Genomic DNA, 16521 nt, shown 5'->3' on the forward strand with positions numbered 1-16521 from the left:
GACAGAGGTTGGCTCTCCTATTTTCCAGATGAGAAACATGAAATCCAACAGGTAAAGTGATTCACTTAAGGTCACACGGCTAGTAAGCAGAGTCATGGGGATTGGAATCCGTATCTTCCAGATTCTCTTCTCTGTTCTAGACTTACTGAAGATGATCAAAGAACATCCACTGGGCGAGTGTTCTGTGTCCACCTCTGGATGAAATTCTGGATAGAGATGCCGGAAATGTGGACAGCATCATCCTTACTTTAAAGATATGCCCGACACACATGGGGAGAGGAAGATTAATACACGGACGAATTTGTAAACAGTGATGTGTTGGATTGTGAGGGTAAGTTAGAAGGAGACAGATAACCGTAGTTTGGTATAGCTGGAGTAGCATGGCAGCTCATAACATTTCAGAATTGCAAGGGGCCATCATAACTCTATGTGAACATACTCTTGGGGCCCTGTGAAGGTGAAGACCATGTCTGATTCATCCATCTGCCCAGCTATTTCCTGCCTATCAGGAATAGTTGTTGAATGTGTAAATAAAAATTAACCTTAAAGAATAAAGAAACTCGGTCATCATCTACTATCTATTTTAGATGAGGGGTGTTGTGGAGTCCTTTCAGAAATTTATAAGCGCTACGACAAATGCAATTTCTGTTGGTCCAGGTCTCCACAGAAGCTGGTTCATTATTGTAACATTCAACATGAGGGTAATTCAGGAAATTGTGACACATCTGTTCAATTAAAAGGTACACAGTTTTCAAAAATAATGTTGATCCTAACATTAAGGAAACACACTTAGTTATAAAGTTAAAGGAAATAAAACCAAAATGCATCAATTTTACATGCCTTATGATCTCTACTAGGTATAAAATTCTGATTAAGAGATTTAGCTCTAGCAAGACTGTCAAGATCTGTACCTGGATCTTCTACTTGTCAACAGCGTGGCCTTAGGTAAGCGACTTGATCCCTTGGTGCCTGTTTCTTCATTTCCAAGAATGGTACTTTCTGTGTAGGGTAATTGTGAGAATTAAGTGAGAAAATAATATAGATAAAGCACTTAGCACAGTGCCTGACATTGGGAAAAATCATTCTAAACACAATATATTATTAGTGTATTTTGTTTGCTTCAAAAAATACTCTGTAATTTAGTCTCCTCATTTCCTCATCTCTTCATATCACATATCCTCACAGTCACAGACACCAACACACACAAGCATGCACATGTTAAATTCTTTATAGAATTCACCTCTGAGAAGAGGAACAGGATTGCTTGTGGAAAGTGGTGGTCCCCTTTAAGTATTTTCCCAACACAAATATATATTTATATGTGCATTACCACAAATTAAATAAGGGACTGCACTGCAAATGTGCATTGTTATTGCAGATGTGAGACACTCTTTCCTCTTCACGTGCTATGCATAGGATGGAATATTTTCTGCATTCTGAACATGTAGCCTTTTAAGGACAGAGTGTCTAAGTTGAGCCCCACTGTTTACCTTCTCCAAGAAAAAGAGAATAAATGTGTGAAGATCCATTGAATATTGCAAAAGCCTCACTGGAAGACAGATGCCTGATGGACTAGCCCCTGCTTTGCATGCTCTCATCTCTGCCACCGATGACATCCTGATGGCCCCATCTAGTCCCAGAGGGTTAAATCATCCAAATGGAAGGACCAGGCTGCCACCTCATTAAGCAACGGGACTAAAAACAGAAGCTATTAAATTTCTCCTTCAAATGGGAAGTTTTCAATTCCAGAAGTGTGTTTCACCATTCAAAAAATAATATTTAAGCATGAACTATTTCTGTCTCCTTCCCTCTATAGAGACTAGACCAGGGGCAATTAGCAAGCCCTGGCAAGCTGCCATTCAAAAGAGAATGAGGACAAGGCTGGTACTCTAGGAACCCAGTAGAAGTTTTCTGGAGGAGTACGTGTTAGAGGATTCACTTCAGCCAAGTTTCAAAGGAATTCACAAAGTTTAAATGATCCGAACGGCACAACTCCTACGAGAGTCCTTGTGACCGATGAAGACAAGATAAAATCAGCAGAGAGAAGAGCATGTTTCCTGATGAACAGGGAATTTCAGAAACATCAGGAGAAAAAGGAGGGAAAGGATATCTATGCCACCAAACACAACCAATGTGCTGTCTCAGGCGATGAGAAGTAGGGAGTTGGGTGTCAAAGTCAAAACAGAATCTCACCACTGATTTGGTATTTTCAGTAGAACATTCCCAAAGTCCGCTGTCAAAGGTGGGGAGAATAATGACCTACCCTTCATCAATAATAGGAAAGAAAATATGTCTCATACTGTTGTCTTTATTTATTAAATGCATACTTATAGGGCATCTTCTTCCTGCCATCTCTGTCCTAGGCATTGTCTTTTTCTAGCAGTGAGGAAGATGGGGAAAGAGCTGTCTTTTGCAGAAGAAAATGCAGATGATTAGGAAGCAAATATACATATAATATAAATCTAGTTAATACCAAGTTTTACGAAAGGCAAAAATGGAGTAAAATAATAGGCAGTGCCTGAGTTGATCGGAGAGGGCTTATTGAGAAGGTAAAACATGAGCAGAAGTTGAACAATGACGAGGAGCAACTTAGGTGGATATTTGAAGATCGGGCTTCAGGCAGTGGAGACAGCAAGTGCAAAGGCCAGAGGGGGGCTTGGCGTGTCAGAAGAGCAGGGAGAAGCCCAGAGTGACTGAAATGTTTTAGAAGAAGAACAGTCGTATGTGTTTTATTCAACCAGTCTTTGCTAGGTAGGTCAAAGGCAGGGAGACCCGATTGCAGTTTTTTCCACTAATAAGAACTAATGCTATCATTGTCATTATTCACAGGTTCAAAATGTGTGATTTCTCTATTTATAGGCAACGTCAGAGGCACATGCTGTGTCATCATCTGTGCTTTCCTGAAGCTGGTTTGCAGGAACGGGGGCCCGGCTAAGCGAGAGGGCTCAGCCTCTCGCCAGAACATCCTGCCGGGGTTCACGCCCTGTTATCCCGCACGCGGAACTTGCAGAAAGCGACCACAGCTTGTTGCTCTATGAAAGAAACGGTCCCCACTGGAGACTCCGCTGCTAGTCCGGGGGATGAAAACGGTGAGAAACAGCAAGGATTTAAGAAAGTGGTGATTCTTAGACAGAAACGAGTTTCATGGGGGAATTTAGTTTTATTTTTACAGACTCCTTTTTCTGCAGGAGTCATTGGGTTTTCTTCAGTCACACTTGGTGGCATTCATGAGGAATATTGAATGTGGCGCTGGTGGTATTTGGAAACGTGAGGATTTGGGAAGGTCCCGCCCCTTTCTACCTCGTAGACACAGACGGCTCCCTGCCGTCAACACGCTATGGTTTAGAAAGCACGAACCATGGGGTTGAACAGACTTAGGTTTGAGTCCCAGGACTAATTTCTTTGGTTTTGCTTTTTAACTGTGTAATCCTGTGCAAATCATTTAACTTCTCTTATCCTCATTTTACACAACTGTGAAATGGGAATAAAACGAGTTTATAGAGATTTTGAAGTAGAAAAAACAAAATAAGGCAGACAAGCACTTAGCATAGGTAGTTATCATCATCATCATCATCACCTTTGCCTTCATCCTCACTGTCAGCAGGAGGCAATGCAGCGTAGCATGTAGAGTGCAGCCTTGGGAACCTGCCGACTTTGGTTTGAATCCCGGCTTTACTCTTTGTAGATGTGGGACTTTATGCAATTTTTTTATGTTCTGTGCCTCAGTTTCCCTAACTGTCCGAGGGACAAAAATAGCCCCTACCTCCTACGATTGTTATGAGGATTAACTGCACACATACATGGAACATGGAACAAGGAACAGACGTTACGATTCATTGTTTTCACATGGGAAGGAGGTGGATCTATTCGTGATATTTAAAGGTGGACCTCATATGTTTTAATTACCAAACCCTGCTCCTGAGACTGGAAGCCAGATGTATGTGGATAATAATCTGTTAATGTCTTGCTTCTCACCGTCAAAGATAAATGCGATGCCCTGAATCCTCGGCTACCCCCTGCCCAATGCCGTTCTGCCCTTCCTGTGCAGGCTCGTGAGACAGATCCCAGAGGAGATACTGCATCTGCAGCCCAGCTGGTATCTGAAGGGGGGAAGGCAACAGGATTCCAGCTGCAGCCTCCAGCCTCTCTCTCCTGGTGACACACTCCTCCTGGTGAACCCTCTAAAATCTCAATAATTCACCGCCGTCACCATGCTCAAGACAGGTTGCTTGGAAAAGTGAGTTCTGAGCTAAGGGTTTTGGCAGGTCTTAAAATATTTCCTTCTGTGCAGCCGCAATCACATCTCCATCATGGGCACCTGGGAGTGCAGCAAGGCATAAACGGGAGAGGAATGAGGAACAAATGCAGCCCTTGGTTTATAATGTACCCTTGTCACAGAGAGATCCAGGCACAAGCGATCTGGCTTGTAGTGTGAAATCTGGGACAATTGCAGTGATGCCTTTTTGCTTATATCTGTTTTAATTTTCCCAGATAATGAAAGTGCGGGTCTACTCCCAGAGGTGGCTACCAATTGCTTCTGCAATTCCCATGACCGGAGCTTAGAAAATGCATAAATGCATGCATCCATCTCCACACTCCACTGGCTCCTGCCAGGTTTGTTACCTTCTGCTCCCCGCCCCCCCCCCCAGCCCCCAGAAAATGCTAGAAGGGGAGGGGGAAGTATTGACGACACAGACAAGCACTTTACGAGAGCTCAGGCTGAATTCCCTGTGACAGAGATGTGTGCGGTGGTTGCAGAGCAAATCATCACAAAGGCCACATGAAATATTAAGGTCCAGGAGGGAAAGATAAGGGTACAGTGTTGCTATTTTATACCTCATTCTTAGCAAAATGCTTGACACATTATATATGCTAATAAATTATTGGGGGGGAGGAGAAAAAGAGGAAAAGCAAAAGAAAATAAGAAAGATTCAATCAATCAAATGATCCCTCATTAATAGGATCAGAGATAGGATTCAATCTGTGTATTCTGAATCCAGGTGACATGGCTGTCGACTCTCTCTCTCTCTCTGTCTCTCTCTCACACACACACAGACACACACAGACACACACGCACGCACGCTTTGCTTGGCTGGGCTTATACATGCAACATCTGATAAGTCTTAATTATTTATTGATCCCCCCAGTCCCAGTAAAGTAATAATATTAGCTTGTATGTATTGAGACTCACGATATACTAGACATCATGCTAAAGACTTTACATTAGTGACTATGGTCTTCATCTTTTTATAGGTGAAGAATCTGAAAGATAGATTTTTTCCCCCAGCCCAAAGTCACTCAAATCTTACGTGGAGGAGCCAAATTTTGAAATTATAACACCTGACTACAATCCCCAGTGTTACCCCATCCATTTACAAGCAAAGGATGAGATGACCTGAGAGGGACGTGTAAGGCGGGGCCCCCGCAGCCACAATAGCACAAGGTAAGCCAGTAGCACAGCAAGAGTTAAAGCTCAGCTCTTCCGGCTCCCAGAGCAGCGGCCTTCCCGCTGTACTTCTGAACCGTAACTTGCAGACCACGCTTAAGCAAGAACAAGTGCAGGAGTGGCGGGGGTCGGAGGTAGGGAGTGGATATGAGGCTATTTTATTGGGTCATACAACTGAAAATGTTTTATACGGGACTGGATTTGGGATTTAAGTGTAACTTATTGCAGGGACTTAAATGATGTCACCAGTTCTCTCTCCCTCCTCTCTCTCGTTCTATCTCTGCTTTTCTCTCTGCTTTTCTCTTCGTCGGTTTATTTCTCAACCAACCCACTTTAAGTGGGTGAAAAGTTCCAAACTTACATAGACCTTACAGTCTTTGAGGAAGAGAATTCTTCTCTTTCCTGGTGGTCTTACCGATCCCTAATAGGCCCTTCTTGGGTCACGTCCACCCTCCTGTCGGGGCGGATGGTTTTCCCCTCTCAGCTGCAGTGGCTGTCTTACTGCTTAGGAACACAGAGGGGATAGGGTGGGGGCATTTTGCCAAAGGAAAAGAGAGATTCTGTAACCAGGAGAAAGAGCAGAGATACTGGGCAGCACAGCAGACTCGATGCTCGTTGCGGACTCACATGCAAGCCACGCTGTATCTGTAAAAGGCTCCGTCAAACCCTAAAGTTCTGCCCAGATGGCTTATGAAGGACCATGGATCTGTCCCACTCAGTGTGACACCAGCGTTTGCTGAAGCACAGTCTGCATTGCCTGCCAAATGTTTCTGCTAGAATCCTCTCGTTATGGGAAGATTTAATCATTTATCATTTAAAAAATTACGCTTCCCAACATCTAAAATCCTAGAGGTAGAGGTAGGTGGAAACACAAGTATCGTCAGCTTGGCAGAAACTTGGGTACGGCAGAGCATTGTTCTTGGATAACTACAGCATCGCCCAGGCGATTTTTATTGACAATCTCCTTGAGCAGGATGGATGTCTTCATAAACCCAAGAAGGAAAGAGAGCAGCAAAAATGACGACAGAAAGAAGCTGAGGAGAAAATGTGACAAATATTGGAGCAGGTAGGAAATTGTTTTAAAAAATCAGAGATCCATGGAGGATATTGAGCTATCTCTGCCCACAGATGAACAGGCGAGCGCAATTGCACATTGCAAGTTCCAAAGACTCGAATGTGAGCCGGGAGGTTCTCTCACCACCATTTGAAGAGTGATGGGCCTCTTTGGACAGGGAGGATGTCATTAGGATCCCAAACTGAGTTTTCTTTGTGCTGTGATACAAAATTCTGTGCTCAATCCCCTCTCAGCCACTACATGGAAAGAACCAGCTTTTCCTATTATTTGTATTCTTATTTCTTTGTCCTTCCCTTTATTTGTATTTCTCATCTGAGCATGTGCTGATGAAGATCTTTAGCTGACCTTAAATTCTCATCCTAGAATCTGCACATTGGCATTTTATTTTAGATCATTTCTGTGGACTATCAAAAAAATGTACCCCATGAATTTATAAAAAAAAGGGGGGGCATGATAAATCAGCAGGAAAGCTAGAACCTTCTGAAGGGCTTAACAATTGAGCATATGGTTCCTTCATTGTTGACAGAGCCAGGACACCATATTCTTGCTCACTGAGACTGGTTACTTTAAAAATGGTGATGAGAAGTCATTGAGCCATCTTTATTGTTTGGATATAACAGGTGCTTCTAGTGATGGAGACTAGGAGTCCGGGGGAACACACGCCCACATAAGCAGACTATTTTGCCTGAACTATTACAAGGTATATTGGAGAGACCACTGGACTTAAATTGAAGAGATCTGGGTAAATTAAAATAATATAATTACAACAATAACAGTAACAACACGGTGGTACAATGTGTATTCACCGTGTTAGGCAACTTAGATACATTGTCTGAATTGATCGGGATAGCAACCTATGAGGTTGATATAATGCCATTCCCATTATACACGGAGGCTGAGAGCTAATGAGCCACATACCTCAGCCTACACAACTAATGAGCGACTGACCTGGGATTTAAATCCTGCTGTCCCTGTCTCAGAGCCTGGATGTATCAATATTTTTCTATTTTAATCCAGGTTCTGTTACTGTCTTACTTTGTGATCCTGGGAAAGTCACTTCCCTTCTAAGTTTACTCACCTGTAAAATGAGAGTAATCTGTGGAAACCAATTTGAGTACGTAAACTTTTTTTTTTTAATGCCAAAACATTTTTCAAGCACTCAAATAATTTTTTAAAATGCTTATTGAAAAAACAAAGGAAATAAAATTCCTATGTGTTCAATAGTTTTATTATTTATAAATAAAACGTTTTACAGAGGTTAAAAACACAGCTTCCAGAATTATACCGTCTGGGTGCAAATGTCATGTCTGCCACTTACTAACTGTGTGAATTTGGACAAACTACAACCCTAGCTTTCCCTATTCTCTTCCGCAAAGTAGGATAATAATAGTACCCTCCCTCATGAGGTGAAAGCAAACAGCAAATGAGTTTCTATTTGGAATGAATTTTAAAAAGTCACTGGAAAAGAGTAAATGCTATGTAAGTTTTAGCTATTATTGTTGACCTATATTTCATTAATCATAGTGATAGTGATTGTATTTCTATATTATCACAGATCTACTAATTTTTCAGGCAAGACTTGGCATATATTCAGAAACTCTGGGAAGAGCATAGCGTTCTGAAGCAAAAGACAAAATTGTTTCCAAGGTTTCTTCTGATTTGAGTGCTATATGAAAAGAAAAAAAAATCTTCTGCTCCTAATTTTCTGACATCACACAGCAAGTTCTCAAGACTTCTCTGATGGAAAACAATTAGTTCAGGGCAAATGTTATTTTTTTCCACTGGCCTGTAAGCTCTTTGAGGCAGGAATTCATAGGTGATCCATGTTTGTAAATACCAACCCCACGCTTTCATGCCTGTTCCAGCACAAGAAAACACATGGTCTTATAATTAGTAAATGCTCATCCAGTGTGTGAAGAAGATAGAGAGGAGAAAAAGGAAGAAGGGAATGTCACATGCATACAATACTTGCTCTAAAATGGGGTTACCTGGGAAGTTTCCAGATGGAAAACGTCCAGAAAACAGTCAGAAATTCAGATCAGAAAGTGAGAGAAATGATCAAGACTGAGATCCCATGTATGCAGGTGGAATTTGAGAACAGGGACCAGAGGAGCCTCACCTACAGCTCAACCCATGTGCGTCAGTCTGCGGCGACGTTTGAATGCTGTTTCCAGGTACTTCCTCCCTTTCTTACTTCCTATCAAGCCGCTGCTTGGGGCCTCCATGGCATGCCCACTATGTCCTTTCTTACCGAGATATTCCTTCCCTGCCCCCTCAGACTCGTTTTCTCACTCTCTGGTCCTTCGCGTCTGACACCGTCACCCAGAAAATCCCAGTAAATCCTGAGTTGGAATACAGGCCACTGCCTGCCTCTGTGCTAAACTGCGTGTAATCACAGCAAGTGTTGGTTTAGCACAGCGATTGAGAGTGGAGTCCCTGAACCACACTGTCAGGGTTTAATGCCTTGCTCCCTTGCTTACTAGGTGTGTGACCTTGGGCAAGTAATTTAACTTCTCTGTGCATCACTTTCCTTCTCCAGAAAATGGAGATAATAGTAATAATAGTACCCATCTTATGGGATTGTTGTAGGGAGGAAATAAACTTAGAAGCATGCCAGGCACATGATTCATTCAGTTCATGTGTCCTTGTCATGAGATCCTACAGATGATCAAACACATTTTTTTTTTTCCTTTTCCTGGCTACATCTTACTTCTCCTTCAGTGTCAGCTGAAATGACACCATCTCTTAGAAATATCCCTTTACTTTCACTGTCCAGCTCAGCTTGTCATTCCTTGTGCCTATTTAATGCTGGGATTAGCTATATCTGTAGACAGTACAGTTTTACTCTGCATTATAAAGTTGGCAGTAGCCCCGTGAAGCTGGGGACAGGACAGCATGGTGGGGAGAAATCACCTGAGCCAGAGAAAGCCCCCATGGGCTGAAGAACAGAGAGCTCATCAATGACCCCCAAAGCCAGTGGATGGTCTACTAAGTACAGAGTGATTGAAGGGAAAGTCCTGCTTCTACTCTGAAAATATTTAAGCCAGTGGTAAACTTAATCTAACCGTTGCTATGAGAAAACCTAGATGAGCTCAACTTAGATTATACTGACTGAGCCTTAATTCTAGCACCCTGACAGTGGAAGAGACATATATTTTACAAGGGAAAATATTATCCTCTTAAGTTTCTACTTTTTTTTTACACACACAATATATATACCTGTATCTCACACATATGTGCAAAATTATGTGATTCATCATCAAGAGTAAAAATAGCCAACATAAGAAGATCTGCAGGTGCTACAGATATAAGAATTACCAGGAAAATGTTAAAATAACTGTAATAAATATGTTACAGCATTTAGTGGAAAAGGTGGAGAAACACACATGAACAGGTGGAAAATTCTAGCAGAGAAATGGAAAGTACATAAAAAAAAAATAGATCTGAAAATGCAATACCAGTAAAGAAAAAAAAAAAAATCATTCCATGGGCACAGCAGAAGGATCTGTGAATTTGAAAACATGTCAATAAAAAATTGTTCACACTGAAGCACAACGAGAAATAAAGAATGAAAAGAAAATAAAGGAGGGGAAGATATTGAATCCGGGATCTGTATGTGGAATAATATCAAACCATACAACATACATGTAATTGGAGTCCTAAAAGAAGAGGAGAAAGAGAATGGAATAGAAAAAACAGTTGAAGAGAAAATAGCAAAATTTTTTAAAATTGATGAAAAGATAATAGCCTATACTTAGAAGAACATCATCAAACCATAAACAAAATAAATGCTAAGAAAACCGTACCTGGACCTATCAGAGTCAAACTACTATGAAAACCTATATTCATATTCCTTATGAAATTGTATATACAGATTTTTTATTAAAAAAATAAAAATAAAGCACCCCATGTATTATAGGTACTGAATACATACTCGATGGTTGATTAACTGAATAAATGAATAAATGAATCATGTTACTTATATGCATAAAATCCTTCAATGACTCTAAATTACCTACATACTAATGTACACTTTCCTAACTCCAAATAAAATTATTTTCAAACTCTGAACCTAGTCTAAGTGCTCAGCTTTATTTGCATCAATGATTTCAAAATGCCAGTTTTAAGATTGTAGGAAGTTTGTGATAAAAGATAAATTTGTCAGAGAATTAATAAGCCAATGGATACATAAATGAATTGATTAAGTGATGAGTGGTTTGTTCATGCCATACTTTAACTTCTCTGGGGGTTCCTCCTCTCATCCATCATCATCTCCATAAATACATTCAACCTTTACTCCTCCCCAGCAGGAGGAGAAGATCTGATAATGTTGGAAGAATAAAATTTCCAGTGGGATGAGATAAGTAGTTAAATACTTGTCCTATCACATGAAGTATGCCTTCTTGGATTTTGAATTTGTTTCTGATTTACTCTCTACAGATCTTCCCTCCTATCTTACAATCACCATGTAAGGGGCGTAGAGAGAACTTTCCTTCCCTTCTGAAGATGGTCTCCTTAGAAGATCAAGTGGAAATGACAAAGGGGCCCGTAGAAGGAAGCAGGGCTGCCGAGGGCTGTCTGAATCTAGGTAAGAGAAGTCTGTTCCTTGGCAACTCTTTCTTTGCTTTTTCTGACTCCATCAAATCCCTTAATAAATAGCCTCATTGAATTCCCCTTCGTGACACTTATGATGCTATAATTTTGTATGTATATGGATATTTGGTTTCTATGTATCCCTTGCTCAACTTTGAGTTTCATGGGATTGTGAATGTTTTTTTTCTCACCACTGTCTTGCAGAATGCCTGGAACACAGTAGGAGCTCAATGTTTGTTGAATGAATGAGTGCGTGAATGCATGCAAGTCTTTCCTATTCATCCATTTTCTGGGTCATCTCGCTGGCAGAAAATAAGTTACTGATATGGGGCCAAAAGCTCTACTTAGTAAGAGTGGTTTTGCCCTCTCTTCACTTCTCTTAGGAATCTATGGTGGTCACAGATACAGTTTTATGTAAAAATAAGTCAAACAAAGTGAATTACTTTCAACACTAAATGTATTCAATTTAAGGAACTGATATTAATCTGATAGCATCTCCTTTGTTCTTCTGGCATTAAGAAGTCCTTTTTTTTCATGAAATGATAATATTAAATACTTGCTTTAGAAGATGTACTTAATTAGCAAAGTGGACGTTGGGCTTCTCTTTGAGGGCATGCTGAACTTATTCCTCCAGTGAGGCAGGCTTTTCTTCTCTTACCACTCCTTACCCCTTAGCCAACTCAATTCATTATTCAGGGCTTGGATTAAAAACTGCTCACTCCTGGAAAAATTTCCTAACTCTGAAGACTTTGTTTGATTTCTGTGTAACAGACACCCACTGTGCCTGTTACTTTTCTTCATAGCAGTCATGGCTTGTGTTTTTACTAAGTTAGGGTGAGTCTTCCATCCCAGTAGATTGTAAGCTCTATGGGCACAAGGACAGTGCTATCTTTTTTGCCAATGAATCAATCCTCATGGGCTAATACCATGCCTGGCATATAGCAGTTACTCAATAAAAATACTGTCTAAATGAATGAATATGTGCTACAGCAATTTAGCACAAAGGGCTAGTTTCTTTCTTTGCCTCAGTTACCCCAAATTCTATGCAACACACTTTCCCATAATCCCAAGCCCCATCGTCCTTGGGAATGACAATACACAGATGAGGTGATGACCAGGTAAACTCATGGCTTGTTCCTGCCCATACCTTCTATCTTGTAGCACCAGCTGCAAGGGAAAAGGGAAAGGGGAAGTAGAAGTTATGATGGGAAAAAGGAAAATAGAAGTTTTATGTGCACTTATTTCAAGTTATCTCAGTCATTTCTCATTAAGGTTCTTATGACTTGTTATTTTGTTAACCTCATTTTATTCATGAAGAAATTAGGGTTTAAAGAGGTTAAATCACATAAGTTTGCATAGCTATATATGGCAGGACCAGTATCAGCACTCAGATACCTCTGGTTCCAAAGCCCACACTATTCTCCAGTATGTTATATGTGGCCTTTATCATTTCATCTATTCTTATTTTATGCCTAAGGAGTGAGCGGGGCAACCACCCTTTCCTGGGTGCCCCCCGCCCCTCTGGAAAGTGGCCCACGGGGCTCCTCAGGGCTGGAGCAGGTGCACGTTGGCACCGGTTCCCACTCCATCAGTAGGAAATCATTACTACATTGCTAGGAAAATGAAACAATACAAGTTATACAAGATCCACCACGACACTGAGAAATGAGGAACTGCCACAAGTGCCGCACAGCCAGATTTGTACACCTGCCAGCCAAAGCACAAATGGCCCCTCTCGCATTTGTCTCAGGAAACAGGAAGCTCTAACTGTGGTGCATACTGAACACACAGATGCCAAGGAGCAGCCCTGTGGCGTACACCGGGAGCCCCCATCGTGGGCCTGGGTGGAGACAGGTTCCAGGTATTCCACAGCAAACCCAACATGGATAAACCACAGAATCGTTACTGCTCCGAGTCCGAAGCTAATTGGTGTCCAGGTGACGACACCTCGAACATATCTGCTGACTCTGGTCTCTCTGGAAAATTTCTTTAACTTGAAGCTTCCTATTTCCTAAATGACCCATCATTGGACATCCTGGGCAATGTTTCCCCAAGTGTGGGATGCACCTGTAAAAAGATTTTAAATAGTAGGAAACATTAAATGACATTAATTCCCATTCTTCTAAGTGAAGTATCACAAGAATGGAAAAACAAATACCCTATGTACTTACCATTGAATTTGTACTGATCGATCAACACTTATGTGCACATATGGAAGTAACATTCACTGGGTGTCGTGCAGGTAGGAGGGAAAGAGGGGATGGGTAAACTCAGACCTAACCAGTGTGATGAGCTGAAGTGCGGTGAGCATTGTCTAGGGGATGGGCAGTACAAAGGCAATTTATGTAACCAAAGCGTTTGTACCCCCGTAATATTCTGAAATTGAAGAAATACAATAAAAAAGTGAAAGTTAACTCCTTCTGAGTTTTCTTTCATTTCTCTCTGTCTTTGACATCTAATGCTTTCTAGTCTTCCTTTTTAACAAAGAGGTAGCACCCTCAGACCCGAAACCTTAGGCACACAATCGTATACAGCTGGCATTCCCTAGCAGTGTTCCCTTTTCATCTGATTTATTTTTACTCTTTGCTCCTATTTATGATGGATGAAACTTATTTTCCATTTATGGTAATGATATGTTACCCTTTTATAATACCTTTATTTATATTTAATAAGAAAGTTAATTTAAAAGAAAAATGGACAAAAACATAGCACAGATTTTCTGCACATCCAGAGAAGGTGGTAGAAAAATGACTAAGATTTGAGAAACACAGCTTCTGATTATATGAGCATAATTCTGAGCTGGCTCCTAACTTTGTCTCCCTGAGGCTTCTACCCACAGGTCCTAGTAGCTAGCCCACAGTTTCACCATTTATGTCTTCTTCCAGTAAACTGAGGTTCTGATATTAAAGAAGATAATTATATTCCTACGAGCTTCTTCTCCAGATACAAAAAAGCTCACTTGTCTTAAGCCTTTTTTTTTTTTAAAGTGATGAGCTTCCAGTGTTCTTCCCACTCCACTTACCTTCTACTGAACAATTCCAGTGTTTCAGCCTTGCTCTTCAAGAATCCTGTGCAGAACTGAATATGCAATGCCAGGTTTTGTGGGACATTGCAGACAAAACGCTTTGTCTTTTTTGTTCCAGTCATTTTCTCATTTCGAACAGCTCGCTGTTACATGAAGCGTCTTTTATTTTGCTCTGTTTGTGGGTAGTCATAACATGCTCCACTGATATTGCCACACTGCTCAGTGTCTCTGAAAATTCCTAGATCCTCCCCGACACTCTGTGCTTCCCCATATATCTAAGAGCTTCTTGACCATTGTGTTGAACATAGAGTGGCTCACGCTACCCAAGCTTCATAGTCAGACTACAAAAAGAGTTGGGTCCTGACTCTGGCGCTGACCAGCTTAGGCCATGTCATTTTGGCCCTATGGAGCTCAAATGCTGGCTCATTATTTCCAAAGAGTTACACCACCTACAGTTTAGGTGCAGTGACACTAAAGTATTTGTCCTTGGATCTATATGGGATTTACACGGGGAGCTCTATAAAAAAACATCTATCCATGTTATTAAGTAAAAGTGAGGCAGTAATCAAGGTCATTTCACAGACATGTCACAACAGAAGCCCACCCCCGAGGGTGGCAAAAAGAGTGATGTAGGTCAATTAGACACCTAAAAGTTGTCTACTACAGGAGGATACAAAGAAATATGGACTATGTTGCTCTCACATCTTCCTTTTCCTGTGTCTCTCCAGGACAGAAAGTGGGGATGTGGTTCCAGAGAAAGGTTTAGCTAAGCCTGAATATTTGGCTTCTACATAGTCATGACCCAGTGTTAGGAATTTTATTTGTTTCCTGTTATATCCTGACTGTAGCCAGTCGTACAACTTCCCCTGCACTGAAATCCTCTCCTCACCCAGTCCTGAAATATATTTTACCAATCCAAATATGTCAAGGATTTTATTGCATTTGCATTTCAAACCTGATAAAATCATTTTCTGGGTGACATTTTTCCTTGAAGGCAACTTCAAATTGAATATTTTTTCCCTTGTTATCTCTCTCTCCCTTTCCTAGCCAACTTCACTTTTAGATTGCAAATCACTCAATATCGAGGGAGAAACGATGCTCCACCGTTGCCATCTTTCCCTCCCTGGTGTGCAGAGAGGTTCAGCTTTGCATTTCCAAACTTAGGTCTATCCTTACAGAAAATCTTTTTCAAGCAGCTTAAAATATCTTTATTGCCCACATCTCACGAGTTGATAGTTGCTTTTTTTGCCAGGTGCTACCGGCGAATGTTTTCTGTCTTGCCCCAAAGGAAGGTGAGGCTAGGAGATGTATTCATGTTTTCCCATCAGGGCTATTCCCTTCATCTGTGACCCTCACTCTTGATTTGCTTTAAACACTTGTCACAAAGAATGCAGGCTGGGAGTCAGAGACGTCTGGATATGAAACCTTTTTGTATGTGACAGTGGTTCAACCCTAGTTTCGTCATTTACAAATGGAAAGAGCGAAAACTAAGCCATATGGTAGTTGGGAAGATGAAATTATTAATATGTAATGCCTCGTATAATGCCCAGTAGGAATGTAACACTTTGTGAGTTCTTTTTGATCTGTTTCACATAATTTTATACCAAAACTGTTCTTATGAAGATCTCTCATATGACCCACTTACGCTGGGTACGAGAAGTGAAACTTGGAATCAGAATGGCTGGCTCTAGCATGGAGACAGTTGAAACCAAGTGACATAGAGCATATTATTTAACCTCTTTAAAGCTTTGTTTTCCACCTCTGTAAAATGGGGTGAATAATCTGCAACTTGCAGTGTCAGTGTGGGGCTATAATCAGATATGGTACCCCAAATAGCTTTGCAACCTTCGAAACAATGTTCTTGCCATCGGTAAAAAGAGGTAATTTGCACAGAGCTTCTTCCATGTGCCAGGCACTGTGCCAAGAATTTTATGTGTCATGTCACGTGGGATCCTTCCTACAATCCTATGGAATAGGTATCCTTTCTGGTTTGACACATGAAGAAACCAAGTCACCAAGAAGTCAAACTCTTATCTACCCAATAGCAGAGCCAACATCCACTCCCAAATTGTTGTCTTTGCTGTCATTGTCACTGTTTTCACTCTGCCAGAGGTCTTTTAAAACCTAAAATTAAAAGAGAAAACAAAAGGAAATTATTATGAAAGAAGGGAAAGAAATTTAATGCTTTGAGAACAATTTTCTTGGCGCTTCCTCGAAATACTAATTGAAAACTTGTTTAAACACCCAGGACTGTCATCCAGATGGTGAAACATACAATTAAAATAATTACCCTAAATCTGGCAATCTAGAATTATCACTTATTATTATTAATATAGCACCTATTCAGACAGAATTAAAGTTTTTTCTACTTCAAATTCCTTC

The sequence above is a fragment of the Eulemur rufifrons genome, chromosome 14 (genome assembly GCF_041146395.1).
Source record: "Eulemur rufifrons isolate Redbay chromosome 14, OSU_ERuf_1, whole genome shotgun sequence".
In the NCBI taxonomy this organism is placed as follows: domain Eukaryota; kingdom Metazoa; phylum Chordata; class Mammalia; order Primates; family Lemuridae; genus Eulemur; species Eulemur rufifrons.